The sequence below is a fragment of the Platalea leucorodia genome, assembly GCF_965183815.1.
Source record: "Platalea leucorodia genome assembly, chromosome: 14".
Taxonomy (NCBI): Eukaryota; Metazoa; Chordata; class Aves; order Pelecaniformes; family Threskiornithidae; genus Platalea; species Platalea leucorodia.
This window is the reverse complement of record NC_138836.1, coordinates 3,039,916-3,062,783: the sequence shown is the minus strand read 5'-3', so window position 1 is coordinate 3,062,783 and position 22,868 is coordinate 3,039,916.

Sequence of the window (22,868 nt, the reverse complement as noted above, 5' to 3'; positions counted from 1 at the left end):
GCGGCAGGGCCCGGAGGGATGCTCGCAGGAGAGGGCTCTCTGGGGAGCTGAAGGACACGCAGATGAAAATGATTCACCTGCTTAATTCACAGGATCTTCCTAAAAACATATCTCCCGTGGAAGTGGAGCCATGTCCCAAATCGAAGACCAGGGAGCAATAAAGAGCCTCTGTGGAGATGAATGGTGCATTTGTGCTGCTGGGCGTTTCACCCGGACGAGCAGACGCGCTGCCTTTCAGCGTGGCTACGCTCTATTTTTGTACATTTTCTGTGTCATTTCATCGCCCCTCAGCTTCATATTAAATCTGACCTTTCTACTGCACTTGACTGGGGAAAGGTAATCACCTACTTTGCTTTCCTCAGGGTTATACATCATTGCATATGGCAGGTAGATAAGTGTATCTGGAAAATATGGTTGCATGTGAGACTAGGAAGGGAAAAATATCTGCGAGTAGGTCAGGATCCTCTTGAAGACCTGCCAGACCTGCCTGAGCGCAAATATATTTTTCAAGCTGGATATTTAGCTGCCACTGGCTCCGGTGAAAACTCAGTGATTGCAGAAAATCTTCTTTTGCTTTGAACAGTGGAGAGAGACTTCAGTTCCCCCTTGCACGCTGCTGCAGAAGGGCCCCGAGCGAGCACGGTGAGGCTTCTGTGATTTATGGCGTTACAAAGAGTTGAGAAGTTAAGAAGGAAGAAAAGGAATATTTCAGGTTTCATACAGCGGCTAAAGATGGATCTAAATACACCACTGTGCAACCCTTGGACTGGAACTGAGACGTGTATTGCACAAAATAAACACCACTCAAAAGGAGTTTAATACCCAAGCGCAGCCATAAGCACCAGGGCTTGCCAGGGGATAACGATAACCTCACACAAACAGCTCCGTTAGAGCACCCTTACGGAAACTTCAGGGACCTCTTCTAATTAAGGCAACTATAAATTATAGGCATCTAGTGTGGATTTGATCTGTTGGCTACTGAAGCTGTTAATTGCTGTACCACGGTGACACTTCTGAAATGATGGCAAAGCCAATACAGCAGGAAAGGTGTGGGAACACGGTGTGGCTGCCGTTCGGGTCAAGCAATAAAGAGCTTTCTTACAGCCGTGTCTATTTTATATGTCCAGGAGCAGAGTAAAAGAGCCTACACTGTGCTCAGTGTTGCTACAACTGTTTATTTTTATTGCTCTTTATAGTATCTTGATGTGATGCCACCCAGAGGCACCTGGATATTCAGGATACAACCTCTAACGAGTGGCAGCGGGGATGAGGGTCAGCTGCAGCAAACGCAAGGGCAGGGCTCCCACCGGCTTGGGGCTGGCAACCCCTTAATTAAGGTGAAGAAGATGCCTCGGTGGCACAGCTTGCTCTACTCATTTCACTCGTGTAGAAGCTCTACTTAATGTTGAAGTGATTAAAGAATAAACTCACTTGATACAGAAGCACCATCCAACGAAAACTAAGGCAGTTTAGCTAAAATTGGTTTGAAAATGCTCAATTAATTAAGCTAACGTAAATTTCCATAGATGTGGGCTTGCTAACGCTCCTTTCCCCCTCTTCTTCCCTCAGTGGGACTAATGAGTTCTCTAATTATGATGTAATTGTGTGGCCCTGGGACCATTGATTACAGACGCACTTCCCCGTCTCGCTCCTTTGCCTGAATCCAAGCAGAAGAGCGATGCTCTTCTGGGATGCGCTGCTCCTCCTTTTGGCTGCAGTCTTGACCTTAAAAAAAGAGGAAAAGAAAAAAGTGAGTAAGCTGAGCTATTTATAGTTGAGCTAATTATTTTGATGTGATATGACAGCAGCGGAGTCTGTTTTCTCTTCACTCAATTAATGGCAATGGAAAAAGCATTCAATACCCTTTTAACAGTATTCATTGGCTACAACACGAACTTGTGCTTAATGTTTTAAGACGCAGGATTTTGCAATACAGCAATGGGGGGCACAATGCTGCGCCGTGTTTCTGGTTGGTGTAGGAGAAGCTGCGATGTGAGGAGCTGAAAGGGGGTTGCTGTTATTAAAGGAAAAAAAATCCACTATTTGGTGGGAAGGTAGCGTGCGGCAAGTCTGTACGAGGCACTACGTAAAATCGTACCGGTCAAAGCTCAGGTATCTTCTAGGATGCTTGGTGGACACCAAGGAGTTTGAGGTAGCTAAAGCTTTACTGTTCACAAGTGGGGAAACTGAGGCAGAAGCAAACTAACCTGGCAAAGGTTGCAAAGCAAGCAAATACCCGGAGAGTGACAGCCTTGGTCCGTGGCTCTGACCCGTGCAGAGCAGGCGGCTTTCTGCCGTGCTTTTCGCTGCCTCTTACCTGCCTCTGTGCTGTTCCCGCGCGCAGATCCTGGGAGGGAGCCCTGCTGGGCAGCAAGGAGGGCAGGGTGGGTGGAGGGGACGGAGGGGGGTTCTTGGCTGGATTTTTTGTTGCCCGTTACTGAAGATTCTGCACCAGAAACCACCTCTGAGCACGGCGATGTGTTTTCTAGGTCTCTGGGGAAGCTGCTAACAGCGGCTAGCCCTGCTCGCTCTTTTGGCGCTGGAGAAGAAGCTAGATTTTTATTCTGTAAAATTTTGGGTTTAAAAAAAAAATATATGGAGTGGATCCTTAGCTTTAACCAAGGCAAAATTTGAAATCCAAAACTTTTGTGAGTTATTTCTGGTGGAAAAGCGCTTTACTGTTGAAGCTCTGGTCTTGCTCCCCCTCCCAGGCTCATAAAATAGCTTTTCTTCCTTGCTCCTCACCACCCGGGGGGTTCTGCAGCTTGTCCCTCTCCACGGCCACAAAACTCCTGCCGGAGGATTTGCCATGTATTGCAGGGCTTTCTTCACTGTTCCAAGAGAGGAAGAAAAAAAATACACTCTCTCCTCCTTTTAAGGCTTTGATCAGGTCCCTGAAGTCTGTGTACTTCTCGGGTTGCTTTTGGTGACCTTTCGGGCTTTCAGAAAGCAGGTGCTGTTTGTGAAGCCTTTACGTGACTGTTGCTTTGTTTTCCTTTTATTTATCTTTTTTAAACATGTGGGTCAGGCCGCTGCAGGTACAGTGCAATATTCATGAGAGGCTCTGATTTATGCAGGCACAAGGCTGTGCAGCAGGATTACAGGGTACTGAATGTTATATGCAGTTTTAATTTCTTTTTATGACCAAAGGATACAGCCAGAGTTTCTCGAATATGGAATTTATGAGAGCCTCATTCATGCAAGTTTTAAAGGGCCCCCGTATCTCTGCCTTGCAAAGCCGCTGTGCTGAACGATGGGGCGAGCAGCCTGCTCGCCCTTCGCCGGTTTAACAACAGTATATATAAAAACGTGGCTGGGGCGTTTAGTTTGACACCCAAATGGCCTCTGCGTGCAGAGTCCAGGCGCTGCTGCAGGATTTGCGCAGCCCCAGCCCTTCTCCGGGTGAGGCACCTACTGCAGAGGCACAGGGACGCTCCGTGCAATATTTAGACTCTCAAATCTTCCAAGCAGGGGCTCTCTCTGCAGTACGGCGCTGAGGGTTAACTTCGGGGCTTCTAAAAGCTACTATAGTGCAAACTAAATAACAGAGGGTATTTGTGGCAAGTCCAGCCATTATTTGGCCCTCCTAACTTCCAGTCCTGTGTGCCACGCTGACACAGCTCGCTCCTGCTCTGACTTAATTTTGCACTTTGTATCGGACCTGCAAGTCCGTTCTCCCAAAAAGGAGCCTCTCCGCGTGTAGGAGGAGCGGGGTTCGCGTGCCTGGCAGCTCACCGGGCACTGCCGTCCACCGGGAATTTGCATTGTAGATTATGAAACAGCCTGGCATAAAATTCAAGGTATCAAATGCAATAGTATGGCCCTGCAACATAATGTGCATGTCTGATGTGGTGAATTATCCAGCCCTCTCCTGCTTGGAGAGTTACACATCGAATTACACGTACTTGCATCCTACACAGCTATTTTGGGGAGAGAGATGATTCTTTGGAAAGTCACCAAAGTTTTTGTAGTGGAACTGGAACCGTCGGTATATTCAGAAACCTGATAACGGGTTCCTGATGGAAGATGCCCCCTAACCATCGATTAAAACACTGAGTCTGGCCAGTTGTGACTGTCTCCAGCTCCACAGTCCCTGGGGAGGGTGAAGGGGACCTGCTCCAGTCTCCATAAGCAGAGTGAGAAGTCATTTCCAAGCCAGACACCTCAGAACAAGGCTCGTGCCGTGCTTGGTGCTCCAGGATGGTCATTGCACGGTCCTGCCAGCGAGCCCCAAGTCCTCATCTCGCGGACGCTGCTGTCGCAAACACCTCCGAGTCCAACCTGGACAAGTGGAAAAAGCCTTACCCGTCTCCTGCAGCTAGCATCTTCAGCTTCTGTTTCTGCAGAAGGGGAGCTCTCCTTTCCATCTTCCCTCCCTTCCATGCCATCCAGGAAAACAAAAAGGCACTGCTAACATCTGCTCTTTTCTCCTCCTACATGCAGGCTCTTTCTCGGCTCTCTATTAAACCCCTTCCCACACAGAGGCGTAGGCAGGCTTATGCGCATACATCTCAGCGTACAATTTCTCCCATCCCTTGGGAGCAACATTTGCAACGGTGACTGGTGAGGGTTTATTTTTGTTCTTCGCTAAGACTTTGGTTAACGGGCTTCTCGGTCTCCAACGGCACCTACTCCTCTAGTGCTCAGCCCATACACCGTGTAATGGCAGGGCTGACATGGAAGCTTATGGAGACACTGCGAGTGGGTGGAAATGGATGCAGCAACGTATGTAGAAACTTCCCATTGCTAAGCTACGCTCAGGTGCATTTACTTCTACCAAGAGGGGTTACTAAGGAAACAAGGAGCCGATTTCTGGAAAAAAAGCAGACGTTTCTAATGAGCAACAAAAGCTATACTTGTCCTTCAACTTTGATGTGCCAGGATCTGTTCTTTGGTCTCAGTAATTGAAAAGTGTCTGATTTTGAACCCTGCCATGGCTCTCTTGTCCCAGGCCTGTCCCTGGGGCCCGCGGCAGTGGCAGGGTGCCGAGCCCTCACCGTGAAACGCACGAGCTCTGAGTCACTCCTCCTCCTGGCAAAGGAAACGGGAGAATCCATCTGGGCTCGTTCCATCCTGAAAAACTTGCCATGTTTTGCAATTTGCACATTTTTCTCCTCCGATTGGAACGGGTTGGCTTTTCCCGAAGCTGGCATGGCTTTTAGTTGCAACAAGAAAGATCCCCATCAAAATAAATTTTGCAGAAAAGTTTAAGCCGAGAGGTTGAAAGCTAAACGATGCCGGCTGCTGCGCAGAAAGCTCTGCAGGAAGATGCTCAGCTTTTTCCCGCAGCCCGAATCAAGCCTGCTGCCAGTTATCGGTTTGTGTGGATGTTGCATCCTAGCTGAGGCTCTTATGGGGAGAAAGTTGTGCTGTCAACATGGGAAGAGGAGGGCAGGGGATTGCCCGAAGGGTACAAAATAAAGGCAGAGGTTTGAAGGCACTGGAAGAGGTCGGACTCGCGGCTCTGGTCTCTTCTTGCAAGGCTCGGAGGCAGGTTTTGCAGTGCTGGGGCTCGGATGGTGCGGACAGGAATGGAGAGCAGCCAACCTCCAGCCCACCCGAGACTTGCCGATCAATGGGAACGAGTGATTTACTGTATCAGAAATAGCAATTATCCTCCGAAACGCAGCAAGATGATTAATTGCACCGTGAGGCATTGATAGTTATGTCAAGAGTACCTGTTTCATAACATCAAAACAGAAAGGGTTTTAAGATACAGCGTTTCTCTATAAGGGGAAAAATACATTTTCCAAGTTAAGAAACCAAATCCAAATACCTGAAACAGTTCAGAAAATGCTGTAAAAGAAACATGAATGGAGCAACATCATTAAGAAGGAGCATTTCAAAAGCAATTATGATCCCCAACTGAAGTTCTCCAGTATAGAGGCAAAGAAAAAGAGTTTTTTGTATTTCCTGCCTAGTGTGTTTAGTTTGGGGGGATGTGACGTAATTGGGTATTTTCCCACCATTCAGAAAATATAATTCCCCAAGTTATCACAAGGAACACTTGCTCGTTAAAAAAAAAAAAAAAAATTAAAAAAAATCTAAGCTTGCAAACCTGATGCGTTTTGCAGTATGATTAACTCGCTGGCTTCGAGTATTTAATTTAAACAAAGAAAAAGTTCAAAGAGAATGGTTCAGTTTATCTTAGTATATATTTTTTTTTCCTGTGAACACAGAAAAATACAAATAACAGTTTATGTTGGTTTTGCTAGATTTACAACACTGTTAGATTACACCCAGACCATCCTGAAGACATACTTCTTTTACACTTTGCTATCAAGCAATTTTAAAACCCAATGCATTGGAAATTAATTCCAGAAGAAAGGGAAGGAAAAGGTTGTTGCTCTTCCACTTTAGCTATTCTTGCTAACATTTGTGTGCAAGTGGCAGTGGGGATAAGGGGGGAAAAAAGAGACGCTTGTAGCAACACATTTATTTTGCAGCAGGAAAGGGCAGTGTGGATTTTGGTTTTTTAACTGCCTCTGCATGAGAGGGTTTGTATTATAACTGGCGATGACAAATATTGCACGTCCAGCTGCGACAGTTTCTAGTGATACAGAAGGCGTGTGTGAAGCAGATCATGGGCTTCTAGAGGGATCAGGGCTTTTCCTACGGGAAATAACAGCGTCCACCCGAGCACGGAAATGCTGCTCCCATCAGAGTGGGACAAAGGACTGATCCAGAGCTGAGGTCTGTGAAAAGTCCCCGGGGCAGCTGCAACTTCGCTTGCTCTTGCAGGAGAATAAACTGCCTTTACACAACTATATTTATCCAAGGAGTTGCACTACTTTAGGGCTCTGTTTCAAATATAGCATTTCCCAGGCAGGTCCCCGGCGGGTGCGATGTGGTTACCCCTCCCGGGAAAGGCAGAGGTGCCCACGCCGCGTCGGCCGCTGGGTTTCTCCTCGCTGCTGCTTTAGGGTGGGTGAAAAGTGGTGGTGCCAGAGCCGAAAGGCAAAATAAAGGAAGTCCTTTGATAGGAAGTTTCATAGCTTGCTTCAGTATCCCATATATTGCTTTTCAGAAGCGTTTTTAAATTACCTGAAATATGGTTGCACCGTATTTCCAGCAGTCACAGTCTGACCTGGGATATCAATATTTTGCATCTAATAGTTTTTAGTAAGAATGAAAAATCCCCAAAGTAAGGTTTACACTGAATAGTGTTGGACTTCTTGGTTTTGGGTTTTTTTTTTTTATGTTATGGTGCTGTTTGTTTGAAAAATGTCACCATTGAGCCAGCGAGCATGGTCACAGCTTTCAATTTAGTAGATCCTTCATTATTTATCTGGGGGGGGAAAAAGTGAAAATATTTTCCTAAATAACCCTGTAGGATACCCGATCTCTGGGCAGGTATCACTATGCCGACCTCCACTTTGGCACTAGCACAAAAACCCCGCTGGACCTGCCAGACCTCCCGGGTTCACAGGGTGGTCAGGACGAGCAAGCCGTGGAAATATTTTTGGGATGAGCTGGGATTCCCTCCGAGATCCCAAATAGCACAAGCAGGCTCACTATTCAAAATAACTCTGAAGTCGCAGAGCACAACACTGGCCCATTCAGGCCCCGGTGGCTGTTCCTTATCCAGCAGCAGCTCAGCGTTACCAAGGTTGAAGGTTCTCAATTATAGAGAAATTAAGAGCCCCGTGAAGCAGAGTTTGTGCTTAAAACACAACCAGAGCTTGCCCAGATCCAGCTGATGTTTCTTGCCAGAAGCAGGCAGGGCCGGAACACAGCACAGCTTCAGTCTCAAGCAGATGGTGACGAAGAGTTGCAAAATGCTGGCTTTTCAAACCTACTTGTCCAAATAAATACTGAGTAACCCAGGCTTCACCTGAATGCTCTGGTTTCTTAAACAGGCACAGCTCTAAAGCCCTGACTGTGAAGAAACATCATCTGAAAAGTATGGTGGGCTTATAGCATTCAATGAAAGAAAAAAAAAAAATTAAAAAATTGTGTATATTATTCCTTCAGTGAAGAATTATTGCTTGAATGAGGAATTCAAACGAGGGAAGAGAATTTCTGCCCTTTTCCTTTTAGCTTTTAAAAGATTTTTTTTTTTAATTTTTATTTTTTTTTTAATTTAAAAAAGTCCCTGGGCATTGACAGTGCTGAAAGAAGCATTTTAAAACCAAAGCAAAGCTTTTAAGCCTCGAAGAACTGCTGGCAGGGAGAAACCACCGCCATCTGCTATTACTCCTGCCCCGGGGCGAGGGCTGTAAGGGCAGGCGGGTGCCCGGCCGCCGCCAGCCCCGCGCCCGCAGCGGCCCCTGTGACGCCCATCACCCCGTCTGCGCGTTACCCTGGGTCTGAAGGCACAAACCCTGGTGCCTTCAACTTTTCAAGGCTGTTTTTCGGATGTTTCACTTTTCCGTGTACTCAAAAGTCCGTCACCTAGCACCTTTTATTGGGTTTGGATGCTGAAGGGATGATAGCCGCTGGGTTTACCGGAGACCTGGTGTTGAAGCCCATGGCCTGTGTGGAAAGGGTCATGGAACGATGGGTCTTGTATCCCAAAAGCTTTTTCTCAAAAGCTTTTCCACGAGACACCACCGCAGCTTCAAACCAGGATCTTCCTGCAGTGGCAAACATCGGCACCGCCGGTAAGTAACAACGACGAATCCTCTGAGTGTTTAAGTGGCAGCCCAGGACTCCTTTTCGCTTGCCTTCTGCAAAACCTTGTGCTGCCAAGAATTTTAAAGCCAATGCTGGGAAAATCTTAAAGTTTTCATTTCCCCAAGCATTTGTGCCAAAGCAAACAAACAAAAACTGTAGACTTCTGCCACTCCAGCAATGGGGCAGCAGTGCGCTGCGAGGTTCAGCAATGCCAACGGTAACCCTGATGTTTTGTTTTGTTTTGTTTTTTTAAAAAAAAGCCTTTAAATATTTAAAAACAAATTGCTCAGGAAGGCATTATACCTTATTCATTTTCATTATTGTTCTGATAAAATTTCAAAATCAAACTTTGAGAAAAACGCCTGGCGGTAGACACTTTATGGCAAGGAAAAAAACCAAACAGATTAGCTGTGCTAGCACTTGAGATTTATTCGGGCAATTATAGTTAATGGGAAATGCAAGTCTCCTAAAGAAATAACATTTTCTTCTTGAGCTGTTGAGGAACGCTGCATGGACCATAAATGATAATAAGGCCGTGTGCGTGCTCAGGCAGATGCTTGGCGGGGGGTTGTTTTTTGGGATGCCCTTTTCCCCGGCTGCCTCCGGCGCACGCGCCCTGCGCGCTCACGGCGAGCTTGCTCCGGAGCTCAGCGGCCGGCTCACAGCGCGTCTGAGGTTCAGAGCAATGCGGGAACAGCCACGTTTCCTTCTGTTTCGGGTCACTGAGTCTTTGCATCCAAGCTCCAAGTCAGCCCAAGTTGACTTGAAATGCTGCCAGCCTGGCCTAAGATTTGAAAGTCTGAGTCTAACCAGGAAATCTCCTCTTGATGAAAGCCTGGGGAGGGGAGAAGGCATGATCTGTGTGTCATGTGCGCTTCAATAATTTTATCTGCGGTGAGTTTAGCATTCAACAGACCCATAAAGAAAAAAAGTAAAGGTTTGCAAAGCCCAGCTCAGTTTCACATAAACTCCACCTAACTTTACTATTTTGTATTAAGACATCTGAGAACGCGCGAGCCCCGTTTATCAAACCTTTTCCGTGCTGGTTAAGACCCTCCTGTATGCCCCATCCCCTGGCACACCACCCCAACGGTGCTGAGCCTGAATCCGAGTGAGCTGTGCTCATCTGGAGACGGCTCCCCTCGCTGCCACGCGGCTGCTTTGGGGGGGCTGGTCCCTATGGGGGGGCATCACCATCACCCCGTGCTGGGACGGGAGCCCAAAAACCACAGGGACACTTGTCTGGGGCAGAGGTGTGAATACGATAAGTTTGGATTTGCACAGAGCTGGTTTGGCAGGGCTGAGAAATGAAGGTCACGAAGTAAGGGGATCTGGGGTTATTTATACGTGGGGCGCTCGCCGCTGAGAGCAGCAACATTTGATCGGGGACCTCTCCCGGCCGGAGCCCCCGCGCAGCCGGAGGCACACACAGCCTGCCCCGGGGCACATCGGTTACCCGCAGGCTTCCTCCCACCCCGCTTTGCAAAATAACCCGCTTTTGGGCCGGACTGAAGGGAAAATGTGCGAGGCTGAACCTGCCCGGCCCGGCGGCAGCATTTGTGGCATGAGTTGGGAGGAAAAATCCATCGCGAGTCAGGTCCCTGGAGCTGAAGCATCTTTCATCTATGTGCAAATGGTGAACTAGCACAAGTCAAAGTTTCTTTTTAAAGCCCACTGCTGGTTTGTGCAGCTTAATGATTTCCTCAGATTTTTTTAGCTATTTATTTCCACTCTCTAAAGGCTCCTGGCTCTTTAACTTTTCTTTTTAACGGTATTTTCTGAGCATGTTTTCAAATTAAATGTTGATGAAAGGCGCCTTGCTTAAGAGGATGGGAGTTTGAGGAGCACTCGGGCCTGATTCAGCAAAAGCACTCGATTATCTTCAGTTTAATTTTACAAAGTAGTTAAGCACATGCCTAAAGCTAGGTATGTCCTTAAGTCCACCTCTGCTCAGCAAAGCATTGAAACCCGTGCTTTGCTCTAACCAGAGACGAGGGATTTTTAGCATATGCTTAAATACTCCCCGAGCCTGGAACCTGAGCAGCTCTGGCAGATGATTACCCTCCTGCCTTTCTGGAACTGGTGGATCTGTCACCCGGCTAAAAACATTTTAAAAATTCCTTAAAATATCCTATTGCTGGTAAAAGCAAGAGCAGCTCCTCCCCAGTGGCACAGGCTGTCCCACACTGTCCTCCCCAGTTTGGGGCTGGAGGGACTACTGCCCGGGCAGGGAAGGGAGGATGCTTTTCAAGGGAGTGCAGCTTTGTGGTTGCGCTGTCGTCTTGCTCTATATTTGGATGTTGTTGTACATGCGGAGAGCAGGTCCCTGCCTGAAGCCTGTGGGTGTTGCTGAAATACAGATAATAAATGGCTCATGTGCTTCGACTGGAGCCGCTCGGCTGAGTGCGTCCGAGCCCTATTGCCTTCGCTGGCTGTCCCTGTCGTGGTAATTTCTACAACACCCTCTCTGTTTCAAGGCTTCAAGCGTGTCGGCGTGTTTAAGACTAGACCCCGCTGGAGGGAAAGCTCAGACTGGAGATGTTCTGGGTCGAGTCTGGTGGCTTGGCAGAACAGTCAGCAGAGATGATCTGAAGCTGAGTCCAGCAAAACCAGGCAGGTTGGGATCAGTGGGGCCTCCCCTGAGATCACCTATTCGGTTGCTGGGCATCTCCTGTGCTGAGTTGCTCTGAAACCTGTGAGGTTGGCAGCACTCGAACTCTCAAATCAAGTTATCCTGGAAAGCAGAAAGGCTCAAAGCCCTGGCTGAGCCAGAAATTGGTATTTTCTGGGATTCAGCAACAGCCTTAAATCACAGCTTTCGTAATCCAAATTCGGAAAAAGTGCCGTTCAAATTTTTGATCCCGAGCTGCACCACGATGCAGTCATCCACTAGCTGCCATAAACACGGTACCGGTGGCCAGAAGGTGTGAAACCATCCTGTGCGTTGTTACCTGGTGCATCAGGCACCCTCACCCATGCGAGCAGGCACTCATCAGCCGTGGGTAAATAAAGACTTCCCGTCTGTAGTTAAAATAAAAAAATCTCTTTCATAACAGTGCACCCAACACAAACGGCACCAAGCATCCTCCCTGCCGCCGGCTCCCGTGCCGCAGCATCAAGACCGCACGTGGCACAGACGAGCACGGTGGGTGCTGGCTCCCATCCCGCGCTGGGAAACCGAAGGGACGATGAAACGCGACTGTTGCGGAGGTGCTTTGGGTTGATTCGTTGGCACTTTGGGTGAAAAGCTACGTTTCCAGTGTAAGGAGTCTCCTCACTCCCCGAAAGAAAACCGGCTGCTGATCACGTAGTTCTAGCGCCAAGCGAAGGGCTGGGGACTGTAGGAAGAGTAAATGGATAAAAAAATCGGTGCCAATTTTCAGATGGGGATGATCCAAGTACCACCAGAAAGATCAGATCTATTCCTAGCTGTCCAGCCAAAGCTCACCCTTAGAATGGGACAAAGCAAAAGTCCAGATCCGAAGAGCTCTCAAGTTTTTTGCATTCGGGAATCTGCCCTGGTTGTCGAAGACGTAGCTCCCTCCTCGCCCCTCTAGTCCCCTCTTGTTTGCCTTGGCTGCGCAGCTCTATCAGTATAGACTCCTTGCTTTTTTTCTGCCAAGGCATAGGGGACATTTAACAAATCACATTTTTTTCAGAATATATTCCTTCTCTGCAAAGCTCTTGGCTATTCCTATCCTTTTTAAAAGTCTTTCTTTAAAAAAAAAAAAAAAGTTGTTTGTGGTGCTAACAGTATGGAATGAGCTAAATCTTTATGCCATTTTTAGCGCTCTTGGAACAGAGAGAATCGGAGGAACTGAAAATATATGCTTAATCGCCCCCAAGAAAGACTGCCATAATATTTTGGGTTGCATAAGCAAACTAAATTGGAAATCTGGAATCTATTCAAGACCTTTTGATCAGGGAGCTTTGCAAGTGCAGAAAAGTAAAAACACAGACAGATGGGGATTAGAGTTGAGCATCAGGAGAATAATTTCCTCTTTTAATTTCAGTTCCGCCAACATATAAAAAGCATTAACAATCCAGTTACGTAACGTGCGTCAGAGCCCAGCTATATGGAGCAGTAACGCTCGGTGTAATTAAGCCATTACACAGCCTCTGTTTGCTGCATGGAGGTAGGAGTTGCTTTGCACAAGCAAATGAACTGCCCCCCCGCCCCCCCCCCCCGAAATCTGGGCGAATGGCCTGGCCAAATGTCCTGGCCAAAATTAGAACCAGTTATCGAGGCTAATAGGAGCTGCAGGGGGTTCAGGGAAAATTGAAGCCTGCTCCGAGATACTGCTGGGTTTACAAAATCCAATTGCCAATCGCTTGCAAACCCCAATCCACCCTACGTTTCTCTATCTTTGTTACTAAATCAGCTTCAGTGGGAGAAGGGAGATAAGGCTGAGGAGCAAGCGGAGATATTTTTGCTGATTGTATGACATTGGGAATAATAGTCCATAAAATACTTTGTGTAATTCTAATAGTAGGATCTCTGAGAGAAGGCACTGCAACATTTAGAGGCTGGCAAGAGCCCCACAAATTTGAGGCTGCAAAGACTGGCAGAATGGATTAGATTTCGGTTCTTGCCTGTTTTCCTCTTCTCAGAGGATATTTTTGTATACAGTGGCTGATGCAGAATGATACAAAAAAGTACTAAGAGGATGGTCTGCAAAAGGGCCACTTACATTTCAGGATCAACTAACCGGGCACGGCTTCTGAACAGGCTTTGAAGAGCCTCTGATACCCCAGAATATTCACATTAAGATCTATTTGCCTACTGGGATCAACTCCCTAGATTGCTGATGTCTGCAGCCTTTAGATAAAAGCCACTTCTTCCAGGTAGCTGATTTTTTTTTAATGTTTTTTTTTTGCAAGCAGATTTAACTGCAGTTACTTTTTGCTTGCATTTCACTCTTATTATGTGAACTTAGGTGGGAGTAGGTCTGAGATTTCACAGACCAGTTCTGCTTTTCTTCATTTCAATTAATATCACATATGGGAAGACATCTGTATTTTTGGCATTGCTTTATGATGCTCTGCATAGGCACGAGCTCAGAGGAGCCTGGAGGAAAAGTCTCTGCAGCAGGAGCAGAGCCGCCCTGGGCACCTTCCTCCTGCCCTGCGGAATCCCAGTTTGGCCAGGACAAACCCTTGGAGCTCTCCCATCGCAGCCCTCGCTCTGGTCCTTTGCGGGAGGGATGTGGCAAGGAAATCCCGACCTCCTGGCAAACCTGAAACTGAGGGCAAGCGGCGATCTCTGCAGATTAGAGCCGCTTGAAGGCTGCCAGTTTAGGCGCTGCACTGGGCTCGGGATTTGGGAATACGCAGTTGCTTTCCATACTGAATTGCTGAGCAAGCGTGGAGCCCGGGCGTTCATCAGACCTGGGGACTGTGGTTATTTTTGGACCACAAGAAGACCACAAGAAGAAGTTAGTCATGTGTGAGCAGTACTCTCCAGGCTGATTTGCCACAATAAATAAATAAAAATAAGACAGAAGCATTAAAACATTAGTTTTATACGACTGGCACGTCATTTCCATTCAAATGGGTTATACCGTAGGTGCACATGAGATCATAGGCTGCTATTTAAGGAGGAAACCTCTTCTTACATAAATGTCTGATTATGCAACTGTCATGGAAACCAGAGATGACAAAGATGTATTAGATTAGCTTGTCCATTCCCTCGGAGCGCAGGATTGTTCCTTGTGGTTTATTTTTCGCTCGAGATTTTAAGAAATGATCAGTGGCTGCTGGATGCCGAGCTTGAGAAGAAATGATTTATAGTACGAGCTGAGCTGTCACTTTTCTAATGGTGATTTGCTTTGGAAACTCAAGAAGAGAAGCGCTTAAAGTCACTGGTCGCATCCAACGATCCTTGCACCCATGTTCGGTTCAGCCCTGTGCTTATATTTTCACCGTACCACTGCTTTCATTACTTAAAATACATGCCAGAGTCTTAAAGGACATTTTTCTAGCGTTCTGCCTGACCTTGCCTTAATTTTCATCCCTTAACTCTGTTGTCTTTCCAAATAATACTTCATTTTCTCTGTTCTTGCACCCTGCCAGCACGTCCCTCGTTCGCTGTTGTTGCTTAGCCAGGCTCTACAAATTTAGCTGCTCTTAATCTCTTCTCATAGGTCAGTCTTTCTAGCCATGCTCATTTTTGCTGCTACACAGGAAAATCGGCAGAGATTAGTATTTTAATCTTCTTTCCCTATTTAAAGAAACCCCAGGAACTGTACACAGTGAATGGTTTTCCTGTGACTTTAAATTAAAACATATATAAATACATTTATTTTTAAATGTTTTTCTCAACTTTCACCTCCAGTTCCTCTCTGTCATTGATTTATCTGCTCTTCTGTCGTATTAGAAAATGGCTTTTTTTTTTTTTTTTTTTTTTAAACAGATAAAACTTCAGTTTGGTTTCTTAGAATGAACAGGGTAAAATTGTTATGTCATGAACTATACGGTTTAGTCTCACTCATGCCAATTCTGCAGAATTAACCTGAACTGGTTTTAAACCAAACGCTCTGGGCTGTCCGGTCCCACCAGACTTGGGATTTAGGAGGATGTGTAGCAGTATGAAGACTAAAAGATTAATGCTGCCAGTAGTATTTACTCCCATTTGTGTAAACTGGTTCCTCTTGTATTTTCTGCTGGCTCACAACGTCTTGGATCGCTGTTATTTTCCCTGAAGTCGGTCTCCCTGCTCTCTCTTAATCCCAATGGCTGCTGAACACTTTTGCTCTCCCTATGTCCAATCCAGATACTGATGTATAATTGCAATATGCACGTTTGGTTCTTAAGACCTATTTAGGACCATGTTTAAAGAGTTTTAAACAGTAAATGCTTTTTATCTGTAGCTAGGCTTTACCCAGGGTCATAGGGCAAATTAAATTTAGGCTCCATCAGATCCCAGCAAGGAAACAGAGGGCAGAGTTGGGGCTTCTCCTCCGGCAGGAGGTCCCAGACCCACCGCGTACCCGTTCGTTAACCGCCGGCGCCAACGGGAAAGCTGCCACCGCTGCTGCCGAACAGGGGGAGAAGCCGACGCCTGACGAGCAGGAACTCAAAATGCAAAAGGGCCGCGCGCTGAACTGTTGCATCAGGCTTACGAGCTAATTCTGGTCTTGCTGAAGTCATTTGAAAAACTCTTTTAGTGCGGGCATGGTTCCCGCTGACAATCCTGCCAAGCGCCTCGGCGCTAACCTGCAACACCTCTCCTATCTCCCCGTGCAGCTCCGGGGCTATTTTAGCCGAGGCTGTCAGTTGAGCTGAATTGTTCCATTATGTGGTGGCTTTGCAATGTGGAAAAGCGTTCAGGAGGGACCACTCTTGAAATGAGAGGAGAGTTATTGAGTCTCCAGGGCCAATTCAGTCATTGATTTATTTTTTTTTTTTAATTTATTATTTTATTTTATTTTTTCCTGAGGCAGCTGATACAGGGAGCAATTACTGCGGTGATTTTTCCGTGATATGGATCTCAACAGACCGTGCAGTGGAGGGACGCGTGCTTATTTCACATAAAATCCCACTACGGGGCAACGCTTTCCAGCCACTACTGAACTGAGACAGATTTGACCCTAGAGATGAAAATTCAGATTGTAATGTCTCGCCCTGTATATCCTTCCATCAGTGAGAAGACAATGAAACCTAGTGCTTATAGGATGATTTATAAGACCAAAGCGCTCCAACTGCCCATCTTAAATCACAGCAACTGGACTACGTCTAGGCAAGCAGACTTTTTTTTGGAGCAGGTCAGATGAGTTCCAACCTCCTCTTCAAGTATTTAAGAGAAGTCCTTAAAAGCAAGAGCCTGCTTCGTTGCACTTCTTAAAAGAACAAGCTACCCCAGGGAGAACCTGCCTGGTCCCCTCCCCGTTCCTCCGCAGCAGATGCCCACGTTGCTGCTCTCTCCTCTTCCACAAACCGACCCATTTCTGCAGGAACGATCCCTGAATTTCATCTGTAAGAGCCTTTGAGATCCTTCTAAATAACTTCAGCATGAGCCGAAGCTCATTTAGGAAGCTAAAAATCAAAGGCACGAGGACCAGCATATTTAATAAGATGGAAAAGGCTTTCAGCAAAATGAGAACCACATTGAAGGATTTGGGAGTTTCTCCCTGTATGGGTTCTGAAAGGGGTCACGGGTTCGTGGTGCGCTGGCAAGCAGCGAGATGCTGTGTGTTCAGCATAGGCAGTAATTACATCTCCTCTTTCTAAATTATGTTATCAGGAAACATCTATATTGTTTGCATGGGTCTAGATTACGCTCTGAGAATAGAATGTTCTCTGCATAAAGAGCACGGCTGGAGTAAATCAATGAGGATGCACTCAGAAACATCAATTAAAGGTAATACAAGTCTTTAGCACAGTATCAGGGAGCCAGCAGAGTTTGAAATTCCTATTTTCGCAACCCTGCCTTCCTCCCTAGGAAAGCGACAAAGCAGAACTACTCAGAAATTCATAAGGTTTAAAAATAAAATACTTGTCTCCTCTTATCCTCATCTTTACTCAGGTTTTTACTCGGTGCCGTTTCCCAGCATAGTAGGTGAACGTAATGGTTTTTTTCTTCAGGAGATCTCAGACTTCTGCTGGGTTAAGGGGATGCCCTTCTGCAAGTGTCACCAGTTGAGTACCTCGGTCTCGGGGTATCTGCTTTGGGACACCTGCAATCTGATTTCCTGAGATGCCGAGAGCCCGCCGCTGCTTCCAGCGGGAGCTAAGGTTTCCCAGCCCTGGGAAAATCAGGTCCCAGGCTCCTTCAGACCCGTACCTAGAAATTTCAGATTTTCAAAGTTAACCATTACCTCTGAATATAAAATAACAGCAAATCTACGATAAAAGTGGGACCAAAATCCAGACCTCTTGCCTTCCTACTATGGACTACCTGGTGCTCGTTTGCAGAAGGGTGAGCGACCTGGCCACCGCTGGAGATAAGTAGTAAGGGAGGTGTACGTAAACGCCACCAACGCGTTCTCTGCTGGTCCCAGCGATTTCCTGGGAAAATGGGAAATGAATGTGAATCTTCCTCCAGCCTATTAATTCTGCACCCCCTTCGCAGGCGTTAATTCAAATGCGAAATCTGAGCCTGGGTTTGAGCCTCCCCTGTGCTCAAGGCAGTTCAAGCACAGGGTTCCTGTTCAGGCCCATTTGTTACCTACGTGACACTCATCCATCATCGTGATTGTAATGGTGAGAGCTGGAAAATTTTCCCCTAGCTACTCGGAAGAAAAAGGACCTTACGTAGAATTTATAAGCTTCTTCAGCTGAGCTAATTATTCAGGAAATGGTATTTTTCATTGCAAGAAGCACAGGCGAGCAGATTCCATTCATAACTCAAATACCAAACAGCTTTAGCACCTTTGGTTTTAGTGGCTTATTTTATTAATATGAAGGTGGGTTTTTTTAAGGTTTTTTGTTGGGGTTTTTTTTTTAATGTTTTTTCCCTTCGGGCAGAAAGCTGCTCCCTTTTCGTCACAGCCTTGATAATGAATTGCAGTGTACAAAGCCGGTCATACAATACGCAGCGGCGGCAGCGCAGAGCGAGAATCTTTGGGAAGAGTTTCCATAGAAACATTGACGTCCTCCTGGCGAACAGGACACCGAGTTCCTTCAATGGGAGGTATGGGGTTTTAAAGGAGCAGCGAGGTGGCGGGAAGCCAATCCAGCAGAGCTATGACTCTGCATCTCCCAGCAGAATAGGGGGTTTGAGCTGGCGGGAGAGAAAAAAAAAAAAAATAACCCAATTACCCTCGCATTATCAAAATGTCGGATTTGATGGTTGCTGCTTGAACAGTGCTGTATATAGCCTGGTAAATAATTAAACTGCTGACCGCAGAGTGCGCGAGAGCTGGCAGCCAAAAATCATAAATACTCAAGGCTGTGAACTAGCGGCTTCTAAAAAATCTTGTCGGATTTTGTCACAGGCTCCATCTCCAGAAGCCTTAAATTCAGCACAAATGGGCATGACGCAGGCATAAACCTCCCGGGGATGAGCAAGGTTGCACCCCGGCGATGCGCTCCCTCCCCTTCCCTGCTTGTCTTGGAACGAGACAAGTGTTTTGCTAATGTTCCAGCTCTGTGTTTTAAATAGCCTCATGTCTACCCAGCTAAATAGTGGCAGAGCAGCCCTGTCTGGAAGAGGCTGTTTCTAGAAGGAAAACAGTCAGAGGAAATGTTTTTGCCAGAAATGTTGGAAATCATACAAAACAAAAAGGGAGCGTGCAAAAGAATTCGCCGCCGAGCGCTCCCCGGTGTTTTCGTTCAGGCTCACGAAATGCTTTGTTTCGGAGCAATGCCCAGATAAGATTAACGAAGGTGACAGACGTCCCTTCTCGGAAGGAGTGTGACCCACCCCAAGGCCCCGTCCGCCGGCCGGAGCCGCCGGCCGGAGCCCTTCCACCGGCTGCCGGGGCTTTGGCTCCGGACCCGGGAGCCAGCGTGCCTCAGCCCTCAGAGCAAGCGAGCAGCCATCCGACCCAACCTGGCTGCTCTCAGCCTTCCCGGCTTCCTCCGGCTCTTTGACTCGGAGCTGGATCTCCCTATCACAATTCAGACAGCTCTCTGGTGCAGGCTAATACATCTCAATTAGGGTCTTATGCGTGTCACTCTCCCGAGCACCCGAGCACCCGCCCGTGGCGAGTGACACGAGGTGAGGAGCGCCTCGTACAGCTCTTCCTCTGCTTCTCCCGCGCTGACACTGCAGGGGTGGCTCCTTGTGTGCCCAGCACATCCCCGCGGTATGTGGTTTGCTGTGGGGAGGCGAGCAAAAGGTGAAGGCGAGATGGAGGTGGCTGCTTATGCTGCAGTTATTACAATACTGAAAACTCTATGCTGAAAGTTAAAATATTTCAGATCTATATGGTTATGATGCTACACGAAGTTCTGGTTTATAATTTTATAGCAACGACATCCATTTATTCAGTGGGCTCCAGGTAGGATGTTTGATACTGGCTACGGAATTGATCTGTTTGCAGAATGTTTGCAGGGAGATTATTTTGCTTAAACCTGTTCAGCAAGATTCGCTGTAGACATAGAAAGACAGAAAAGTCAGCAAGTCAGAGGATCTCAAAGAAGTGTCCTGAGTTTTAGGGGTTGTTCCAAAGGACGATGGCAGGAATTACTTACAAGGGAATAGGAAGAGAGAGCAACAAAGATCTCCATCTTCCTGAACAGTACCTAGCTCTTTTCATCCATTAGTCTCAAAAGTGTTTTGCTACAGAAAAAAAATACTTTATCCTGTTTTGTAGATGCAGAAGCCTTAGAAATAAGGACCAGTTCAGAACGAGCGCCATTTCACTTGAGCACTTCGTCCTTACTTACAACTTAAGTGAATTTGAAGGTTCATTATTCTTTCTTGATTAACATCGTTTTATAAGGTGTTCGCCTAGGACGGCGATGAACTTGATTTAAACACCCAGGGAGGCTGGGTTTGCCTGCAGCAGGGCGGGCAGCAGACAAACCTGACCCGCAGGCCCCACCGGGAGAAGGCAGCTGGGGCCGGGGGCAGCGCCTGGCCCTGCCGCCCCGAGGAGCAGGGACGCAGGGCGCCCGGCGTCGGGCTGAGCGACCCGCCGTGCACCGGGCTCTCGTTCTGGCACGGACCTGTTTGTACACACACAAAAAGGGTGCTTAATTATATTGCATGAGAAAGAAATACGGTTAAAGCAGGGGGACACGCTGGTTTGACCGCAGATGTACCCTCCAAGCACTTTGCCGTGGTATTTCTGCAAGAGCGAGCAATAAGCGAAATTATCCACTTGACCGATGCTAAACTGGTGCATTACAGCGGTCCTGAATTTCTTCTAAACCACATCTTATTGCAGCACCTTCTGTGCCAGAGGTGCTCTCTCTTCCCGAGTATCCGCAAAGCTGCGGTGCTGGGTGTGCGCTCTTTATCGGTGTGGTACTTTTAACCAAGGCAAAGGCGCTGCTCCATTCAAGCCGCTTACGAGGCCCTGGCCGAGCAAACCTTCTTTACAGATGCTTAATTGAGACGTTGCACTTAAGTCTTATGAAACCTGATGGACCTTGATCACCTCCTTTGGTGCAGTACTGAACCAGGAGGCAAACTCATCATCGAATAAGAAATAATTCCCATTAAGGGCAGATTTATCTGCTGAAGGGGGCGGGGGCTGCAAAGCCGCCGGCAGAACCACGCCGTGCTGAGGGGCTACGGCGATGCCTCGGTGAATCCACACAGGCTCGTGCTTAGTGGAGAGATGCTACGAATGTTTCTGCATACTGCTTAAAAACTTGACTTAAAAAGTGAGAAGAGAGCCAATTCCCTTTCCATGTATCTTCTAGTCAAGAGCTGTCAAACATAATATAGATGTTTATATTCAGGCGTCTCTGTTTAGATGAAGCATTGGTATCCTGCTCGCTAGCTGAATCAGGCAAGTCTTTCTCTGCACCTGAGCCTACGTGGCCATTCCCTTTAGGTGGAACTTCTGGAAAACCGCAGCCACGGGGAACCGCAGCCAGCAGACACCGTGCAAATCCACTACACAGACCCACTCCTCCTCCTGGCCCAGAGCCCATGCAAACAGCAGGGGAATTGTATTCTCTGTGATATATCGTTTCAGCTTTCCTTCCAGCAGATCCTGCTTCTTTCTCACATCAGCTCCTCTACTGAATCTAGGACGCAGGAGATGCTCAATCCTGCCTTCTGGGCTCTCGTCCATCAGATTTGCAACATCTTGGTGATACAACGGTAATCGCAAGCCGCTTGCATGAAATGGCATGCTATCGGAAAAGCCTTTCCGAAGGGCTCTTCGTCTTTGATCATTCTTTGTATTAGCAGAAAACAAAGTATTTCTTTCAATAATGAAAAAATAATTCCCACTTTGTGCTTCAAAATGGTGGCGGGTTTCTGTTCCTCAGACGCGATACAAACCCACTGCAGTAGCCATTTTGACCACCTAAATTTTCCACAAACAGCTGAAACGTGCAAAGCGAGGAGCCCATCGCTTCAAACACCGTGCTGGGGACCGGGAGCGTCTCATACAGAATAACAAAAAGGAAGAATATACTTTGTTAAGGATGGGAATTTGATACCAAACATTAAGCGTGGCCATAACAATTACAGCCATCTAGTGGGCAAAAGTTTTTAAAAAAAATAAAAATAGCATTGATATTCAATTTCAACCATAAAATACCTGTAAATGAAAGAGGTCTAGCAAATAACCTGCGGGGAGAGTTTGCACCATTTCTTTTAATATTCTTCAGGAATACATAAAATCTTAAATATTTTCCTTCTTGCACTGTAGTCTGGAAATATCAGGAAAACCGGGTCTCGTCTGGTGCTACTGCTTTAACGAAGGGCTTGCTGAGACCATGCGATGAAGTGTGTTACTGCTCACACTTCAGCTGAAGGGACAGGACTGGTTTTTTAGCAGAGATTTCCTTTCTCCAAATGGTTCATTCAATTTTAAAGTTAGATATATGACTATATCTATATGACTATGAACACAAGCTTTAAGTTAAGTAGATGGCAACAAATCAACAGGCTTCGCAGAGTGATTAAGGATCTCTTTCTTCAGATGCTTTGTAAATATTCTTTTGGCTCTTGATGTCATCCATCATTTCAGGAGCTCCTCAGGCTTCACAGGGTATTTCATATTTGATAGGATCTCTAGTGAATTGCTACCGAAAAAGCAAATTGGAAAATAAGTATTTAATCTAAATCTTTGCATATCAAAAGGAAGAAAAAGTACATGCCTTTCTTTATCTTACTTTTATATGGAGCATATGGGCTGAAACGATGAACGTCAGATCTGAATTCCAAAAACTCCAAAGCATTTTGATTCAGCCCATAACAAAATCTGCACTGGGATTTCACAACAATGCTTTTTAATCCACTTTGGAGGAGGGAAAAGATTCTCGGTGAGAGGGTTTGCTCTGTTAGAAGTTTTGGGGTTGTTGTTTTTTTTTTTTTTTAAACTTAGTCATCTGTATTCAAGATTTTAAAAACATATTTACAGAACAAACAAACCTTCTCAGAGTAATCTGTGCAGGCTTTTGATTGCATGCCTTGGAGTGGAAGAACAGGCTATAGGATTTTTTAACCCTATGACAAGAAATAACTGGCTGTGAATTTTGGAAATCCTCTCTGGCATGTGTTCAAGCCGGTATTAATGCGAACCGCCCCATGCCAATCTCCTGACTCATCCCAACCGGCAGTTTCTGACACTTATCCCATCCCAGCCTTCCCTAGGAAGAAAACAAAGCAGCTCCTCCCTTCC